This window comes from Prinia subflava, assembly GCF_021018805.1.
Source record: "Prinia subflava isolate CZ2003 ecotype Zambia chromosome Z unlocalized genomic scaffold, Cam_Psub_1.2 scaffold_100_NEW, whole genome shotgun sequence".
Taxonomy (NCBI): Eukaryota; Metazoa; Chordata; class Aves; order Passeriformes; family Cisticolidae; genus Prinia; species Prinia subflava.
This window is the reverse complement of record NW_026960622.1, coordinates 65,019-84,182: the sequence shown is the minus strand read 5'-3', so window position 1 is coordinate 84,182 and position 19,164 is coordinate 65,019. Positions and strand designations below refer to the sequence as shown.

Sequence of the window (19,164 nt, the reverse complement as noted above, 5' to 3'; positions counted from 1 at the left end):
AAAGAAAGAAAGAAAGAAAGAAAGAAAGAAAGAAAGAAAGAAAGAAAGAAAGAAAGAAAGAAAGAAAGAAAGAAAGAAAGAAAGAAAGAAGACTGCAAAGCAATGAAACCAGCAAAACCAGCACAATTTTAATTTTCTTGCGTTTTTTGTTTTCTTTCAAATAATTCCCAAATTTTATTTTTCTTTTAAATTTTTTGGGACGCCCTAAGTTGGGATATCTATTCAAACTACAGCAACCATGGACGTCAAGAACTGAGAAGTATCCAGGTGATTTACGTTTAATGACTGATGGGGTGTTTTAGGAATCTGAATCTCTATTGCGAATTAAAAAGTTAGATCCTTGCTTAAATGCTCCAAACCAAACTCTCTGTGTCTTTACAGAGAGAGTTCCACATTCGTTTAGTTCTGGTCTTGTCTATAGTGGAAAATTTCTTGCTTTTAATACTCAGACCTCTTAGCAATAAGAGTTGTCACCCCTGCATGCCAGAGAATTATTGTGTTTGCCTTCTTTCTTCAGGGCTGCCCAAGATCATCCTCAATAGCACGGCTGCATGGAATAGAATCAATACCAGCTTCTGGTCCCACGTAAATTCAGCAGGAAGGAAGGAGGAAGACAACAAACACCTTCAGAGAAATGAACCTGTGTAGACATAGGTGTTCTGTGCACATGACTGGAGAAGAAAGAAACTAGGTTACTCTTCTTATGCTTAGGGCAAGGATTAATTGTCATTTTCTCTGTCTCACAGACAGAGAAGATATTTCTGAAAATAAACTACAATTGGGGCCAGGGTGAGAAATCTCTCCAGAAAACTGAAATTGTCTCATTTGTGATATTCCCTCTCTCTGAGAATCACTGCACTTAACTTAAAGGGACAAGCTTTTGTGACTCCATGCATGACTTGCACTGATGGCAACAAGCAATTCTCTGCAAAGCAACATTCACTTATTTCCCAGCAAACTCATTTAAGCTCCATGAAATGTGCATCCTCTGCACCCCCTTGCAAGGGGGAAATAATGAAATATTGAGACTGGTTTTCAAACCCATTGTTTTTCCTTTCTTCCTCCCTCCTTTTCTCCCAGTGCAGCTGATGAAAGAACATCATTCCTGGCCATGTCTCACTCACCAAAGCATTAAATAAAATCATAAAGTCAACCTTCTCACATCATGAAACGAAATATAAGGCAGATGTCATGCATCTAGCTAATCTTATTTATGTGATGCTGCCCAAGCAGATACCACCAGTCACACATCAGAGGAACACATTTCCAAAGTATTGCCTGAGCTGTTTTGCATCATTATCACTTCCTCAGGCATCCTACTGGTTGCCTGTCTCACTGGCAGGGGATCAAGGATTCCATCTCAAATCTTTATCCTCTGTAACATGTTAAATATATTTGTAACTTTAGTTTACTATTCTTAATTTCTTTGGTGATTAACAGCATGGCAATAAATTATGCTGGCCCAGAGGAAGCTACTGATTGAAATTAAGGAAATTCATCTACAATAATATCAGAAATCCAAGGAATCACCTCTAGAATGAGGTCCTACAGACCTCTCAGAAAATTAATGTTTGGGGTAAGATCTTACCGGTACTGGCAACATTTCCATCACTTCTCAGCACAAAAAGGTCCAGGACTTGCAGTTTCTTCCGCTCTGTTTTTCTCCAACATTTGCTGATAGAATTACTTTACCAGAAACAAAACAAAAAGGAAGGGCAGTAATTAATAATTATCTCTACACTTGCAATCAATTTTCATCCCTTAACCTGTCAAAATTCCCTTGGAGTCTGTAAAATTGTTTGAAGGTTCAGACTCCTAAACTAAGGGATCAACAGAAATTTGCCCTGCGTATTTGGATGAGCTACCAATTAAATCCCCAGATTTCTGGGAACATTTTGCAGACAACCTGATAAGATTTCTTTCCTCAATTGAAAATAAATAAATAAATGAAACCAATAAAACAGCAAACCAAACAAAACCTTTGTTGCATTTGTGAAGCCTCCAAAAGCCCATTCACATTGCAGAGTATACAGATCTCACCGCAAATCTTTAATTTTGCAGATAAATTAGTGAAATCCTCAATGACTCTGCAGATCTTCTATGCCTTTACTCCAGTTCATGCACAAGCATAGTTTTAATTAGTTTATAACAATGGAAAATTTCATACTTAATACTAAATGTAAGAATGCCAGTAGCACACACTCTTGAGAAAGAAAACATCCATAAGGATATGGCAAAACATGTGAATGCTTCTTCATGCCAGTAGTTTTTGTCACATCTTTAAAACAGATTATTTGCATCATGGGGCAATTACATTTATGTACTAACAGTTTTGATGTCTTCCCTCCAGCTGAAGTAATCTGGCTTTTTTCAATTTTCTCATTTTGCTTGCCTTCTTCAAGAAAAGCTTCCTCCTTTTCATGCTGTGCCGGATCTCATTTTCTAGTCTTTTGTTTATTTTTTAATTCATTCAAACTTCATTTCTAGAAGCAAAAGCCAGTCAAATGCTTATTATCAATGTCATGCTAAGACAGTAAAGCTGGTCTACAAAACATAAAGACATAAACATAGCCCTGATGTTAAAAAAATTTAAACCATAAATAACAGCTTTAAAAATGTGTCAAGCAAAATGGAGCATCATTTCAATAAATTAGCAAAAAAGGATCTATTACAGTTATAAGCTTGAAAAGCCTAATTTATTTAATACAAATCAGCCAAACCAGCTGAAGACGTTATTTACAAGCTCCTCAAGTGTCCAATATCTTTCTCTGATATCTAGTTTCACAGGACATAAATCTACATTTAAAGAAAGGTAAAAAGAATGGCAGTAATTATTTGTTATTTTTTTTCCTTTGTCCTTGCTGTTAATTGAATTTCCTCTGGCTAAGGCTTAGACTGGAAATAGCAATTCAGTCACACATAATTTTATTGAGAACTGTGAAATGTAAATGCAAAATAAACAAACATACAAAAGAACAAACAAAACAAAAAAAACACCCCAAGCTATAAATAAGGATTTGGGCATTTAAGGATAGTATCTTCTCCATTGCTTTTGATTTTAATTCTCTCTCCATTTTAAGAGCTTTATTTGCATAGCCTCTCACGCTCTGGCAGTTCTTTACCTCCCCCTCCTTGCTGATACAAAAGTTGAGCTATAAAACAAAATTAAAAGAGTTTAAAATGACCAAGAAATTTCCTAACACTTAGCAGTTTTGTACCTGGTTGGGAAATATTCAGAATCAGGAATATTTTTCTCCCAACCAATCTGTTCCCATACTTTCCCCATTGAGTCAATCTGATTAATTTCCTAGTCTTACAGAAACTCATATCTTTTTTCACCCTTCATTAATGCCTATAAAAACAACTAACACTGACAGCACCTGTTAATTCAAGGTCAAAAATATTACAATAGTAACCCCATGGTATTCTGCTCTGACATGAAACTAGAGAAATGCAGACATGCAACAAAAAAAAATCTCTAAGGTATCTAAGTAACACACATTCATAATTTTATAGTAGTGCTAAGGAATACTTTTACAGTTTTTTAAATTGATATAATTTCTGTCCTGTCATGGGGCATCACTAAAATGAGTGTGGCGTCCTCCTCTTTGCACCCTCCTTCAGGTATTTGCACAGTTTCAGGAGTTCCTTCCTGGACCTTCTCTTCTGCAGGCTAAGGCATCGCACCTCTCTCAGCCTTCCTTCATAAAAGAGATGCTCCAGTTCCATCATCATCATCATCATGACAATCATCATGGCTTTTTGTTGGACATGTATCCAGCATGTCACATTCTCTCATGTGCTGAGGGTATGTAAACACATATTGTTTCACATAATTTCAAACCGATATTAAAAACATTTCTTATTTCCTTACCCTAACATCCATTATTTTGCATCCAATATGTAAATTGTAAGCATTTCAGAAATGCTTACAACCAATTAATAACTTACCAGATTTACTTTGAAACTAAAAATATTTCAGTAGCCAAAAAGGAAAATATTTGGATTCTATTATTCTGCACAACTTCACATACAATGTGACTAAATCTAAACACAAAAATCAACTCAACTTTATGTGCAGTACTGCTTTCTCTGTATGTTGGGAGTGAGAAAAAGAAAGTAACTGCTGTCCAACCAGATGGCAAAACACATCTCACACTGACTGAGACACGTTTTGCTTTTGACATGAAAGAGCATCCACACATACTGAGCCTCCAGGCACTGAGCTCTTCTCATCACTCCAGAAGAGCAAGAATTCTGCTTCTTACCCTGGAACTGTCTGTTCTTCCAGCACACCATGGCAAAAATCATCCTTGAATCTCAAGCCTACTTATAACAGCTTCAAAAAAGAGTTTCCTGCCAATGGCTGAAGTAAGCGAACAGCAGGCAACTGGTGCTTTTGGACTAAGTTGTTAGCATGACCACAACATTTGGAAATTGCATGGGTCAGTTAAGCTGAAGGCACTCAAGTTTAGACCAGAAGCAGTCATGAACATGGCTTACAGCTGTCTCAGCTGTCTCTCTACCACTTGAAAATAGTAGCAAGACTCACTCCTTCATCTTGCAACTGGAATGTGTTTTGGGAATGCTTGCTCTGTATCATTTGCAAACCACTGCAAGAAAAGGTGTACACACAGCAGTGATGCGTATATATATATACGCATAGATACCAAAATGAGAAGGAAAGCAACAGTGTAATTAAATTGCAAAAAAGGCACTTCAAAATCCCAGTGGGGCACATTATGCTAAAATTTAGGAATTCCTTGTAATTGTAGCAGTACATGCTCATGAGGTAACAATCAAAACAGCTCACATTTAAGATTGTTTGCAAGTAGAAAAGCTAAAGATACAAACGGAAATAGTTTCCAAGCTTCAATTTTTCTTAAAAAAAATCAGTCTCTCTTTTCAAGCCAAATGAAGGAGTATATGCTTTCCATGTTATTATTAATTACGTATAAGTGGATATGTACTATCACTTCATTGCAAAAACAGAATTCTGGAAAATATCAAGTTCAGAAATACCTAGGAGTGTATTAGGATAATTTCATAAAATCACAGAATGGTTTGGGTTCCATGGGACCTCAAAGCCCATCCAGTGCCACCCCATGCCATGGGCAGGGACACCTTCCACTGTCCCAGGCTGCTCCAAGCCCCAGTGTCCAGCCTGGCCTTGGACACTGCCAGGGATCCAGGGACAACCACAGTTCCTCTGGGCACCCTGTACCAGGACCTCCTCACCCTCCCAGGGAACAATTCCTTCCCAAGATCCCATCCAGCCCTGCCCTCTGGCAGTGGGAAGCCATTCCCTGTGTCCTGTTCCTCCAGCCCTTGTCAATTGTCTCTCTCCATCCTTGCTGCAGCTCCTTCAGGCACTGCAGGGCCACAGTGAGGTCAGCCCAAAGCTTCTCCTGTGCAGGCTGAACAATGCCAGCCGTGCCAGCCTTTCCTGCCAGCAGAGCTGCTCCGTCCCTCTGCTCATCCTGGAGCCTCCTCTGGCCTGGCTCCAGCAGCTCCAGCTCCTTCCTGTGCTGGGCCCCGGGGCTGGGGCAGCTCTGCAGTGGGGTCTCAGCTGAGGGGGCAGAGGGGCAGAATCCCCCCTGCCCTGCTGCCCACGCTGGGGCTCAGCCCAGCACAGGGGTTTGGGGTCCCAGCTCTGCCCCACAGCACCCCCAGGGTTCCTCCAGGGCTGCTATCCCTTCTCTATGCAGCCTGGATTTGTGCTTAAGATTGTTGAACATTTTATGCATTTACAAGTCGCAATTTCTTTATATTGATCAGTATATTCTTATTAAAAAGACCTAATTTTAACAAAAGCATGCAATTTATTTTCTGACATGGTGTGAAATTGTTGCTTTTCAGCTCAAAATATGTTTCCTGAACACCTGATTAAGAAAATGGCTAAAGTATACAACTAAACTATTCCCATTGCCACAGTCAGGGGCTGACATAAATCTTATCACTTTTATCTCTACATTTGCACAAGTATAGCTACATATCAGGTGCTGTGTCGTCTATGTGTGTATGACTTAATCCACACTGTCACTTTTCATCTGTTTCCTCCTTCTTAATTGTGGGGAACTAGCCTATTACGTTTTGTGTTTTTAATCCTCTACTTCAACTTAAAACGATTAAATAACATTTTAGATGTGGAAAACCACAAACTTAATTTCAGCAAGGACTATGACAGTAGCAGAGAACTGAACTTATATAGATTTATACTGAGAGAGTAGTTTAGAGAGCTCTTCTGTATCTTCTAAAGATACAAATTTATTTACCAGTAAGCTTCCAGCTCATGAAGTACTATCAAAAGTTTTTTCCCTGTTGATCTTCAAAATGTTTTTATAGGGCACCGTTTTGAGAGAACAATTGTATGCTAGTACAAAATGTCAGAAGCTTGATACCAAATTTAAAAACATAGATTTACAACTAAAGAAAAGTATTATGAATTAGAGTTTTACAGTGGTCAGTAAAAGATACCTAAGTGAGATGGGGGGGGAAAAAGGCAATATTTACCAGGATGAAGTGATGTGAAAAGACATGTATGGGTATACACATAAACTCAAGAAGAGAATAAACATCAGAGGGAGAGAAGTGTACACACAAATTCTTTTACTTAAATTCTCCAAAGGAACTTCTAGACAAATGTCGGTCATAATTAAGACCCTCCTCAGTAATGAGCAGATTTTCCACTCATTGATTTCACTACAATCTAGTTTTTGATTCTGAAGTGAGACACCATGAACTTCTCATGTGCTATCCCTCTGCCTCCCCTTTAAAAGAGAACATCTCTACATATATGATACTACTGGAATAGCTGCAGATGAAATAGCCTTATGAATATATGGGGGGGAAAAGCAATAAAAAATGAATTAAATTTCTTAATATGTTTTTTACAAAACGTTCCAGTTTCCTAAGAGACTAATCTTCCTGGTTTTCCAAACATAAACTTATGAAAGAGGTTTCCTGGGATCCAGGGTTAATTGGCTACTTGGATGTGCAAACTCCCAACACCCTCAGGGAGAATGACAGTATCTAGTTTCTTTCATACTGATCTGTACTCAGAAATAAAGAGAAGGAAACAATAGACAATAATTTATTTTTATGAATGTCAGGAATGACAGTGCACTTTAATTTTGTATCCATCCCAAATTATATCTGAGCCAAATATTTCATTTTAAGAGTCCTGTTAAATGTTTTCAAAGGCCTTGTTTTATGTGTTCATGAAATAACTCACTATTTTTTAGCTTTCAGGAATGGTAATTGCTGTAAATCTTGCAAATTAGCATGAGTAGTACTAGCAAGGCATTCTGTTAAAATTCATCTACATTGTTGCTGGAATATTTATTAGGTACTAAAATATTTAAAGGAAACCTACAACTACTACAGTTCAAATTACATTTCACCTAAGAAAGCCTTTCTTACAGCACTTAGTATTATTGTTTTGCCACTTTATGAGAAAGTGCCTAATCCAAATACTATCTTAAGTAGAAATATTTCTTTACATTAGATGGCTGAATGAAACCATTACATTAACTGGATATTCCCTATTGTGTTTTATCAGTTTGCACAAATAAATTGCAGTGCTCATTGCAGTAACTGACATTTTCAACATTGGCACACACAATAGAAATGTTAGCATCATTTATAAGCTAGTTGGGTCTTGATGGATTGGTGACCTTCGGAAGTCCTTCAGCATGGATTTTCTCTGGCTGCTGCTACAGCAGCTGGGGAGATCACCTCACTTATTTTCTCATTATGATCACCTATTTTCCAGCATCCCTTTTGTGTCAGCATCTCCTAACTGGTTCTAGTCCAACACGGGTAGCTGACACTTCTATTTAAATTGTTTAACATTCACCTCACTCATTCCTCATTTCCCCCTTTACCTCTTGTAAAGCTCATTTGTATTCCCCTGCTCCAGCTGACAGTGACAGGAGCAGAGGCTTTCTGCTAGTGCTGCACAGACCACAGATCAGTGCCTTCACATGTTAAAACACATTACTATGTTAAGGCCAACCTCACAAACTGCATTCTTCCTCCTTTATTCCTATTTGCAATTGTTATAGGAGTAAAACCTGCTGAAAACCGTGCTGACTAAAGATAACACATGTAACAACTGCTCATATCTAGAATGAGTAGCAATTCAAACTCAAAATGAAATGACCACCTCGTTCAGGGATAACAAAATAAGACATAAACTAAACTCTAATTTTGGAGACATAAACCAATCACACTGCCCATCTTCTGTGGAAAGACAAACACACATATTTTTAAGAGAAACATACCATTGTATAAAATGTTTCTCTTTAAACTATTTGCACAATCCTCATAGTTTTGGTGTTTGATTAAAAAACACGAGCTGCAAAAACAACTAGTACAACAAAACTCCAAACAAACAAAAACTAAACCAAGAATCTTGCTGTTATAATACATGTATTGCTACTTCACAGCTGTCCTGGGACAGCTGACAGGAATTTTTTCATGCTTTGTATCCCAAATCCTGACAGGATATTTTCATGCTTTGTATCCCAAATCGTGTGTTTCTGTTCCCATGTTCTCAGTTTGTTTTGTCTATAGCTGAGTCCCTCCCCTGGCTGCTTGCTTTTGGCTTGCTTGCTGCTTAGCTTAGGCTGCTTTGCTGGCTTTGCTCTCTTGCTTTCTGCTTTTTTGCTTGCTTTTTGCCATTTTTCTGCTTTTGTTTTTCCCCTTCTTTCCTTCCTCCCCTTCTCTGAAGATATCGGACCTGATTTGGGAACGTCAAGGGAAAACCCCCCGGAGTCTGCACCTGAGAGAAGCTTTGGCACCCTCCCCAGCAGAGACTGCTCACCCTCTCTTGGACTGGTGAAAACACTTGTTGTCATCTCAGACTGTTTTTCTTGTGTTGGGGAGTGGTTTTTTTGTTGTTGTTGTTTCTTAATAAACAAGTTTTTTCCACTTTTCCTCTGAGGAAATTCCTCCCGAACCCAGTGGTGGGGGAGGGAGTTGTGGGGATTTTCCCCTAATTTTGTCCTAAACCAGGACAACAGCAGAAGACCAGCTCTCAAAATGCTCTGCCATAAGCTTCCATGACCCATGGAATGGTCCACAGGATTTCTGTACTTGCCCAGGGGGCACTGAAGGTCCTAGTGAAAGTCTGTTCTCTTCTGGTTGTCATGGCTGTGAAGCCATAGACATTTTTACATACCTTAAAAATAAGTCATGTTGAAGGAAAACAAAACTCAGCCAAATGAAAGGACGTCCTGTCATGTAACATTCACCTTTCATTTCTTCACTATAAATGTAAGAAGAGGGCAGAGGTCATGAAGTCATCGATTTGAGATTTTCTGCTCTCTTAAACATTGATGCATGATTTCATTGCAAACAATATAAAACACCAGTGGAAAGTTTGGGTGAGATATTTAAAACATTTTCCCAGGGCATTTCTCTAGTTTCAGTTTCAGCAAAGGAATATCTTCATACAAAGAAAGATTCTGACAAGACATGCCCAAGTTGCTTTCCTAGCTGCTTATGTTTTTATAGCTGTATCCAAACACAGTGTGTATATATACAGTATCAATACATGTTTATATACAGACCCAACAGCACCTAATTTATCATCCCCTCACACATGAATATAAGATGTTCCTTCTGCTTTCTCATGCTTCCTGATCTATCTTTTGGATTGTTTTGATATCATTCCCATGCCCCTAACCACTCCAGGCATATTTGGACAACTGCCCTACGAGCACCATACTGAGGCTGAAGCCAAGTGAGACAGGCTCCACACCAGGATCAGGAAACCAACCCACTCCTTTTGCCAAGGGGTAAGGGAAAAATGCATTCTGCAGCAGGGACACGGATTCCTGACCTACACAAAACACCAAAGACTTGGTGCAAACTCACAGAAAGAGCAGTAAAAAACTTAAAACTCCAGTTACAGCCAAGCAGCAACCAGCTTCCTTACACACTGCAAGCTTAGGGGAAAAAAAAACCAAAACAACTCTACAGGTTATTCCTCACTTCATCATGTTTATTCCAATATATCTGTCAGTAAATAAAGGATATCATTTCCAGGGCTCAAATTAAAGTAGTCTCAGCCATTGTCCTGACGCTACCAAGGAGAGTCTATAGAGTTGTGAACTGACTGATAGCAAAATTTCAGAACAATCCCAGTCCCACTGAAATCAATGCAAAATTGTTATTTTGAAGGTTTGTGGCATTTGTAAGTTTTACATTAGTTCTGTGAGCTCTACCTCTTTATACAACATTGCATAAGGACCCTACATTTCTCAGTACTCATCACACTTTCCTGTAGCATAATGTTCTGAGACTAGAAGACTATAAAAACAAAATATTCCATGTCAAGAAGGAGGTTTCTTATTTGTTACTTATGTCTTCATTTATTTTGTGTGCCACTGTAGTGACAACTCAGGTTGTCCACAGCAGAACTTGTGGTAACCACAAGTCTCATGTCAATATTATCTCATATGGCCTTCCTCATGAATTCCCTGTCCCTTTGGCAGTCCTAAAGTTAAGGTACTTACACTGAATAACCAAGACATAGCCTTCCTATCAAACTATCATGACCATCAAAAAAACCCTGATTATAAGCCCTTGCAGCATACCAAATATGTCCTGTAAGCTCTCTCTTTGCATGGACTCAGATAAAGGACTGACGTTTTCTCCTCCTCCTCTAGAAGCAGATCCAATGACTAGACACAAGAAAAATTCACTTTCTTCTGATAACCTCTCATTTTAGTCTCCTCAGTCAAATTACGAAGGTTGTAAAATGTCTGTATGCAAACAGAAATAGGCAGCAATTATGACATACTGCGTAGAGAAACTGTTATGGGATTTTTAAATTTATTTATTTACAATGTCTCTAGAAAAGAGATACACTAAAATACATTGCTGAGGGCAGTTTTTTTCTTAGATGGACTAATACCTATTAGGAGTAACACAGGAAGGCACTCAGCAGCAGCATAACCCTCCCTGCACCTGTGTTTTCTTCAAAATTTCTGTGGATAAATGTTGGATAATCTCTGCACACTGATTTTGACAAGACTTTTTTCCAAATACCACATAGCTACAGGCACAAGACAAAGAAAAACAGTAAGATCCTTCTCCTTGTCAATCAAAGAGGATAAATTAGTATAGACAGGACCTGCTGCTGACCCCTTCAGATCTAAATCACAGATTATGTTCAGATTTGGACTTTGTCTCCACAAGTCACCTCTCTCTGCTTGCCATAAATTCAAGTATAAATTGAAAAATGCCCCATATTTTAACTTTATGTGGAATGAACATGATTCTCAAGGAAAGCCTCCTAAGGCTGAAGCCACTGTGGGACTCCTGAGCAAATGATTTAAAATCTCCTTTAAAGTACAAGGCAATGCAATACTGTTTAGTGATCAGCTGATTTGAAGCCAGGCCTAGCTCTCAAAGAACAATTGTGTAATCTTGGCTACAACTTCTGAAAAAAGATGCTAAACTGTCATAAAATGCCTTCACAAAGTCCATTAGTCCAAAGTAAATTAGGGAGGTAGAGCTGCAGAGAATGTTAGGGTTGTTAAGCACAGTTGAGAAAGTGAAATTTCAAGAGAATAATGACTTGCACAAAAATATTCTGTCAAAAAAAATCCCAATAATTAAGAACTAAAAACTATCTTAAGTACACATTGTCATCACCACATGTGTGATGTTGACATGTATGATATATCATGTATCACATCACCAACATTAGTCTGCCTCTGCACAACATCCAGGACAACAACTTTCTGCTTGAATGTTTTACTGAAAGAGGAGAATGACAGATGTGAAAACATATGTATCCTTTCAACAAACATAACAGTCTCAGTAGGAGGCAAAAGAATAAACATCACACAAGGCACAGTAAATACAAACTGAAAGTGTTTATTATATTGTCACTTCTAATTTGAAGAGATTTAACAGCTATTTCCTTATAACATTCACATGCCCTTTGGAGACTGTGATGACAGAATGACGTGTTACTGCCTTCCTTTTATCAAGACACCAAATCAGATGCATCAGATGAAAATGGACTCACTTCAAAAGCCAATCCCAGTCTGGGATGCACCTCAGCACATACTGGTGCACCATCCACTATCATGTATTTGTATCCCAAAGAGCCTTGCTGAATCCATGAGGGAATGGTAGCACAGACCATAAAGCAGATGCCGTTATCTCATGGATATGTCATCCAATCCCCTACATCTTTTTTCAGCAGTCCTTTCCTCATCTACCTTTTCCAAAATATCCTTTCTTGAGGTATTTTCTTCCAGCCCCAGCCCTCTGCTTCCTTCTAATTTTCTCTCCAAATCACTGTTCATGCATCAAGTTCTCAAGAGATGGAATTGCAGTTTAAGGCAATCCTGTAACACATTAACAGATTAGAAGGCCTCAAAGATCTGTCAAGAAAGCCTAGAAATAGACTTCAGAGTTGGGGAAAAAGAATAAATATCAGAACAACTTTTGGCTCTTGTGGTATGACTTGCAAGTATTTTCCAAAAAACAGAAATCCCAGAAATACAGAGCAAAGGCAAACTGGAATGAAGTTGTGGCACGCACCTTCAGTCTCAAGAGACAAGAAGCTTCAGTGTTCTCATCCTGCATGTGCAATTCTCACACTTTAGACATAATCTAGGAAAAAGTGCTATCAGTGATAAGAATTTTGTATGAGCAGGTGACATCTACATTATGCATGTAAGTAAAAGCTGTGGGAGAACTGAGTTTCTTAGAGAAACTTTGTCTTATCTGCCCCACATTCCTACAGCCCATCCCTGAATTCTCACTCACAGAGCTGAGGGTTCAAGAACATTTCCACCCATGCTGCCTATTTATCTGAAAAACTGTTTCAAAAAAGTTCTATGAGTAGTTTGAAGCGAGACTCAGCAACAGGTACTCAGTCATCTGCTTGTCCTTCTAAACAAAAGCATCATCCCCCACAGAAATTCATGTCCCAGCTGCCCAGGCCCTGCTCCCCACTCTTAGGAGCCATAAGGGAACATGTTTACCTGGATTTAACTGTGCTGTGTGCTACCATAACATTAGGAAACAAATAGGTAAAATGGGCCATCAATCTGCTCAGTTTTGTGTAATTTCAAATAAGAATTGGCCATTCAGAATCTTAATTTCTAATTAAGACAAACAATAAATAACCCTTGATTCAACCTGGGTATGTTTAGGCAAACGACATTTTTCTATTTCACATTTTCATTACTTCAGCCTGGTTATTTTGAAAGACAAGAACTACCTGCTCCACAATAATGGGACACCCTTGAGCTGGATTAAACATGCTGTATTCTTGCAAAGTTAGATATTTTTACACTTGAATAGTCAAAGCAAAAATTGGCAGTATCATACAGCTCTAGTCAGGAGTCAAGTTTCCAACTGTGAAATGAAATTTTGTGAACCAATTGAGTATGTGCAGGAAAAAAACGCCACTGCTAGCCCCATGTCTAGTTGATAATGATTTCCTTTTATAAAATGTATTGAATTGCCATTTATAAAATTAACTATTTTAAAGGAGAGAGCTGGGTCCCAGTGACAAGCTGCTGAAGTTATCAAATTTTTCAGGGAAGGTTTTGCACACATCTCTTCAAGACATAGAACAAGACAAAGATGTGATATGAAAAAAGATAATCTTTTGAGCAAAAGAAATTGTTCGAGGTATTTGATAAATACATCAAACATCTGATAAAGTTTGCAGCCACAGAGGATTAAAGATGACAGTAAGTCCACCTAATAAGAATTCAGAGTGTGTTTCTTCAGACATTTAAGAAGATTTTTTTAATCTCTGGAACAAATAGTAAGGTAATAAAAAAGATTTTTAAAAATGTTCAAGTAAAATCCTGAATAAGGATTTTGGAATTAGGTGACTTGAGAGGAGCCAAAAGGAGTGCTGGAAGAATCAAGTTCCAAGGTAAGGAGGGCAAATGTAAATTTTCCTAACATAGGCTGGCTATTTCAGGACCTTATCCTGCAACCCTCCACTACTAACACCTTGCCTCATAGAAACCTGATACGGCAGGAAACTCTCCCATAGTGCCTTGGAGTGGATCAAACAAACATTATTGGTTTGTAAAAACACATCTGGTTTTAGGTGGAGAACACACACAGACAATATTCCAGTATAGGAACCTGCGCACTATCAATATCCAGCTTATGTTCCACAAAAATGTTTGGATGTTTCACAGAAGCAGATCCACTGCCAAATGATGTGGCAAAATACTAACTTGAGATTCCCATTTGGAAAAAATAGTGGTTACTCAACTCTTGGGCTGCATTTGCAGTTTGCAGGTTGGCACAAACTTTGTTTTGGATACTTAGTAACGTATGGTAGGGCAGCAACTGCGAAAGTTTTGAAAATGCCACTCTACAAAATAAACCTCCTTGTTATCCCATTATGGGACGTTTACCAGTAAAATATTTTCTCCTGCTCACTTAACTGGTAAAACTTCATCCCAGACTTTCTAGCAGAGTGACCTTGTTAGTGCTTATAATGAAGATGATGTGAGTACTCACCACTGTCACTTCATTTTAAGTTCATATTTAAAGTGAACAAGTCAGTACAACCTGAATTACATAACAAATACATAACCAAGTCCAAGACAAAAATATTCACTGCACTTTCAGCATGCCTGACTGCTAACCACGCATCCAGTTCTGACATGAAAAGTGTTTGTGCTTTGGCAGACATTAGCTCTTTGCTGACCTCATAAACAAAGGTGATAATGTTGATGCACACAATGAATATAAACCAGAGGCCACCAGCAGACTTCACACCCAACATTTCAAACAGTTAATATTTCATTATAATGATCACTGATAGGTGACACACTCAATTTCACCAGCATATTACAAAGTCATTCTGAAAAACTAAGTTTGGAGAAGAAATCAGTGAACAGGTCACTGGAGGAAGTGACAGGCTCACATGTAAATAAAATAGCTAGATTGAACTGGTATGTTACTAATGAATCAAAATTTTATAACATGCATAGTCTCTTGTCATGTATTTGCAGACAGGTGAAATATTACCCAGTTCCCTCAGGACCTGTCAGTGCATCTCATCAGGTCCCATGAACTAGTGCACCTTTCAGGTACTTTCAGCAACTTCAGAAGTTCCAGCTTTGAGCTCTGAGAACTATTATATATCATTTTTATATTCTCACTGATGTCAGAATTGAAATTACACGATTTCACCTCTTGTCAACACTGCTGTGTCTGTGTATGGTACCTGAGAATGGACAGTAAAAACATTAGCTACTGTTCTTTCATCGTGGTAAGTCAGCAGTAACCACACTGCCAGGCATCCTTGTTATAAAAGACACAACTAAAAGCAGTTGTCAGAAGTGAATTTATAGTCTAACAACATATAAATAAGAAAAATTAGAGCAACACATGCTTAGCAATTAAACCATCTGCCATAACTAGAGAGAGAAAGTAATATTACAGAGAGCTCTTGCATATGGCCAAGTGGAAGTTGCTGGAAACATCAGTCCAGAAAGTGTACTGTGAAAGTACTTAAAACAATAGTAAACAGAGCTGTAATTACATTGTTATAATAAGTTATAGAGGAATGCAAATTAATCTTCAATAGTTAAAAGTGATATTTGCATTAAAAGTATCTAATAGAAAAGCGTTTCTCCCTCCACATTTATTTCTCTCTAACTGCTATATTTCTTTTGACATTGTCTCACAGAAACCCTCAGCACTGGGAATCGCCCAGAGCATGCCTGTTATGACTGAAAAAAATAAACACTTACTGTACTGGCCAAATGCTCCTCAGTTTTTGGTTCTTACGCTTGGTCACCCCTTTTCATGGAAATTACAGACACTTGGTATCTTAGCATACCACTTCACCACATATTCAGTTGGACATGTTGTCTACACAAAAAAGCCCTTTCCAATTCATTGTACATCAACTGCTTGACTTGAAAAAAGTGGGCAGGTTAAACACCTCCTTCGAAACTCGGCAGCGTTTATGCACTAGCCCAATGTGTTACAAATTTTAGCCTAGTATAAAGAATACATTTCTCTACAAAACGTTCACAGTATCTATCATGGCTTTGGAAACAACTAATACCTTGTTGGTAGCACTAAATTTTTTAAATGGAACTCTACCTATCAGCATTTCTTTCCAAGATTAAGGGACAAAAATAATTGATCTGTTTTTTCATTTTTTTTCCTTTTTTTTTTTTTTAAGACACGTGCAAGTCCTTCACATAGTCAGTGACAGTATGTATCACTGTGAACAGCTGGAAGCAAGCCATCAGTGGAAGATTTTATGAATAAAGGGGTTTACAAATAATACAGGAGTATGAATATATTAAAAAGGCTTGCACATGACTAAAGAATTGTAAAGAATGAAAAAGTCATAAAACAATGTGTGAAAATTACGTGAATCATATATATAATATATGTAATATTAGAATAACTGTATTTTGAGAGCTCTTTTTTACTCCCATGCATATTTTGAACGACATACTGTCCTCTTGATGGAGAAACCAATAACCAAACTTTTTAAAAAATCCCTTCTTAAAATATAGAAAAAGTAAGCACAAATAGGGCAGAAAAATTAAGGGCATTTTTCACTTTTACCACCAAGTAAACTGAGTATTGCACCTCCAAAGAGAAATGGTGATTTCAGTGCTAAGATACTCTTACACACAAAAGATCTCCTTCAGCCACAAACTTTAGCAACCAAGCAATGGCTTGAACAATGAGATAGTTCAAAACACAAGTAATTATAATACTGCTTGCTGTAATTGCAAACCAGCTGCCTTGGTGCCTATGTTAAAAATACAGAGCTTTACATACTCCATTTTAGAGAAAGACATGAAGACAAAATAAATAATGCAAAGTGGCTTTTACTCACTGTGCAAGTGCTATATCCTCGTGAAGCCTCTAGAATAGGTTCTGTGTAACCAACCTTCTCTTACATATTTTAAACAGTCTTCTGGGAGATTAATTAATGCTGCAAACGACTAATGAAACAGAAATTTTTACCGCCCCTTGTACCACCTACCAATAAAATGTCCTGTCACAAGAGCCAGAGCGGGTCAGTCAGAGCGCTCTTCAGGTGGTAAGGAGGTCCTTGCTGACCCCCTTAATAAAACCCCCTTTGATTTACTCAGCTGGCTCCTCTCTTCACTCCTCCGCCGCTGTCGGCAATCCTCCACCGTGTCTCTGATTCTCTCAGGAACCAAGACTCACGGGATCGGCCGGCTTGCGCTGCCTGCTTGGCTGTACCTATCGCTTGCTGTGGTGTCTGAGCTAGCCTGGCAGGCAAGGACTGAGTTCTTACAAGGCACTGCAACAGACGCTTATTTCAGCTGCTGAAATACTGATAGTACATAAAAATGAGACTCTGCTTCCATAAGGAACCATTTACATGAAGGGGCAGTTTTTAACTATTTAAAATAATGTGAAATTTATCTAGGTACATTGCCAAAACTGTGACTTTGTCACTATGCATATCCACCTTAAATGCCTTCATGAGTAACACTCAATCTATAAATTTCTGCTCAACTTTATAATATGGCTTAGAAGTATGAATTACACAGGTACTGTGTTACTTTCCTTTACAATCCTAATGGCAAACCAAATTATACAACCAGAGTTAACAGGCTAAATTCAGATGCAAGGCCCACTTTTCAAACTGATGCAAAAAGGGTTTCAAAATGATCTAAAAATAATAGTATTTTAAATCAGGTTGAGAGCAGTAACTTGAACTGTATATGCTAACTCTTATGTTGACATGTTAACTGTAAAGTTTAAAAATGTTCAATATACAGTCTTAAAGATAATTTGTGGAGTGGGGGCTGACATAATGACAACAGTCGATTGTTAGGAAGATGGCTGCACATAAAGATATTATAGTACAAAATGAAACTTCCAATTATTTTATTCTCTTGTTTACAATATATCACAATAAACTGAAATCTTAAGTAATATTTTAATACCTAACACCTTATCTTGAATACCATCACAAAAGATCCTGGGAAATACAATTAATAAATGCACTAGGCATTAGCAGCATCTGGGGCTTGATTTGTCTCATGTGATAATTTTCTCATGTCCTAATACTAAAAAATAAAAATGTATCTGCAGTAAAAGACAATCTTTCTGCCAACATAAACTGATGTTGCTGCCAAGAAAAGCACTAATTCTGTGCATACATTTCTAACTTTGCTACAACTGTTTCACACCTTTCTGAGGGCCAGATAAGCCTTTGTGCCACTACACCCAGAACTGGAACTTCAAAATTATGTGGTCCAAAGAACAGCTGGAGAAGGAAAGTGTCTTTTGAATTGTGCCCTGAAAAGGTTGTTTTCAGTGCATATTTGCATTTGAAAGTAACTCAGTTTCACACCTTAAGGAAGGCTTGCACATTTGGAAGCTTGACTGGTTTTAACAGCTATAATGGAAAAATAAATGATGCTACTTCTCCTAACAGCCTCGTCCCATGGGCATCCTGTTGCTATCAATGTCTGCAACAAATCTGTAACTGCTTCCAAAAGACAATTCCTTTTACTACTCTGCTTCACTAGCCTGAGACTAACGTGGGCTCTCTGAAATCAAGGTAGGTATCTCCTATGAGTAATAACCCTTTTAAACTAACATTATCTGTATTTCTATTGTGGTTTAACATAGTTTGGCTTTCAGCTAAGGAAAAATCCACCAGCTCCAGAAGCGATTCCCTGTAAGGACCTTGGCAGTGTCCTCTGGACCTGACAGAACCAATCAGCTGGCTAGTTTTGAATACTGACACCCTGTTAAACCGCTAAAGATAGCTGGATGCGCCTCTGTGAAATCACACGTAAAAGGAACAATTCCCGGAAAAGGCTCTCTTGTTTACGGCTTTTGAAGAGGTAATTGATGCGTTGGCTGGGAAATTCGGATTGGCGAACTAAAACCACTACACTGAATTGGTGTTTCTGCCCGGTTCAGCTGAAACTGCCACAATTTCATGTCCAGATTTTCAGCTTTTCATTGTTCTAAGTACAAATGCTTCACATACCAACACCTCTTTCTGCAGCTGAAGATCCCCACATTATTTTTAATACTATTAATTGTTTATTTTACATTTGTAAGATACTTTTGTATTTCAGAACACCTCTTTTGTGGTGTTCTTTGTGGAAGAAAAACAATTATCACAAATGA

At 38.1% G+C, this 19,164-nt stretch overlaps 1 long non-coding RNA gene across 1 annotated transcript; it reads right to left on the bottom strand.

Annotated features, from left to right (window-relative positions):
- Positions 1–1,595: 1,595 nt before the first annotated feature.
- LOC134565301 (uncharacterized) lies at positions 1,596–17,168 on the bottom strand. Its single transcript, XR_010083861.1, has 3 exons — positions 17,027–17,168; positions 2,329–2,483; positions 1,596–1,686 (listed from the first exon to the last, which is right to left on the bottom strand). It is a non-coding gene; the product is annotated as an uncharacterized LOC134565301 (long non-coding RNA).
- Positions 17,169–19,164: the final 1,996 nt, after the last annotated feature.